The sequence below is a fragment of the Primulina huaijiensis genome, unplaced genomic scaffold, assembly GCF_012295235.1.
Source record: "Primulina huaijiensis isolate GDHJ02 unplaced genomic scaffold, ASM1229523v2 scaffold42201, whole genome shotgun sequence".
In the NCBI taxonomy this organism is placed as follows: Eukaryota; Viridiplantae; Streptophyta; class Magnoliopsida; order Lamiales; family Gesneriaceae; genus Primulina; species Primulina huaijiensis.
The window spans coordinates 194,847-196,234 of record NW_027360113.1 but is presented as its reverse complement, the minus strand read 5'-3'; the positions used below and the strand labels follow the sequence as shown (position 1 = coordinate 196,234).

The 1,388-nt window shown below is 42.1% G+C and overlaps 1 non-coding gene across 1 annotated transcript; it reads left to right on the top strand.

Annotated features, from left to right (window-relative positions):
- Positions 1-1,036: 1,036 nt before the first annotated feature.
- On the top strand, positions 1,037-1,143 carry LOC140969552 (small nucleolar RNA R71). Its single transcript, XR_012173954.1, has one exon. It is a non-coding gene; the product is annotated as a small nucleolar RNA R71 (small nucleolar RNA).
- Positions 1,144-1,388: the final 245 nt, after the last annotated feature.

Below are 1,388 nucleotides of genomic sequence, written 5' to 3'. Positions count from 1 at the left end.
CAAATCTTTTAAAAATTTAGCGTACCTTGGAATTTGTTTGATGGCATCTATAAGAGGAATGTTGATCTCCACCTTTCTAAAGGTTTCCAACACTTCTTTCTCGTAGTCCATTTTTTTGGATTTTTCCAACCTGGAAGGAAATGGAGGAACAACCGCATTAGAAATAGTAGATGAGAAAGACTTAGAATTTACCTTTGGTTGTTTCTCATATTCTCCTTCGATCTCTTCAGTTGTGCTTTTTTCTTCAGTATCCTTTGTTGGTGAAGTGTTCTTTTGGTCAATCTCCTTCCCACTCCTCAATACCATGGCACTTGCATTTTCTTTTGGATTAACCACCGTTTGCGACGGTAGTTTTCCAGAATTCTGAGCTTCCAACTTGCTGACTGATGTAGCGATCTGAGTGATCTGGGTTCCTAGATTCTGAATGCTGGCCCTCGTTTCCTGTTGAAATTTTTGAGTATTTTCAGCTAAGGCCTTTACAATTTCGTCTAGAGACATACCTGAGTTGGATGCTTGTTCTGGTGCATGTTGCTTGTTCCAATTTTGTTGTGGATATCCTTGTTGGCCTCCTTGATTCTTATAGCTGAAATTTGGGTGATCCCTCCAGCCTGGATTGTAGCTATTAGAATATGGGTCATATCGACGCTGGGGTTGCCCAGGAAATCCACCAATCGCATTGGCTTGTTGCGTGGGTTCTTCTTGTAGTGACGGACACATATCTGTAGGGTGTCCCACCACAGCACATATACCACAAGCTTTTACCTGTTGCACCTGTCCTGCAACCAACTTTTCCAAAAGAGATGTCAAAGAATCTAACTTTTGATCGATAGGAGTAACACTTACCTCATTGACTTGTCGTGGAGGGTTGTCTTGCCTAGTACTGAATTGTTGTGCATTGGCAGCCATGTTAGAAATTAGAGATCGTGCCTCTTGAGGTGTTTTGTTTACCAATGCACCTCCACTTGCAGCATCAATCATGTTCCTATCAAAAAGTGATAGACCCTCGTAGAAATATTGGACTAGGAGCTGTTCTGGAATCTGATGTTGAGGGCAACTGGCACATAACTGCTTAAATCTCTCCCAATATTCATATAATGTCTCTCCTTGTAACTGTCTAATCCCACAAATGTCCTTCCTGATATTTGCTGCTCGCGAAGCTGGGAAGAACTTCTCCAAAAATTGTTGTTTCATATTATCCCAAGTCGTGATCGTCCCAGAGGGCAAGTAATAGAGCCAATCCTTAGCCTTGTCGGCTAAAGAGAATGGAAAAGCTCGCAGTGAAATTTGTTCCTCTGTGATCCCTTGCGGTTTCATGGCTGTGCAAACAATATGAAACTCTTTCAGATGTTTATGGGGATCTTCACCTGCAAGACCACGAAAAGTAGGCA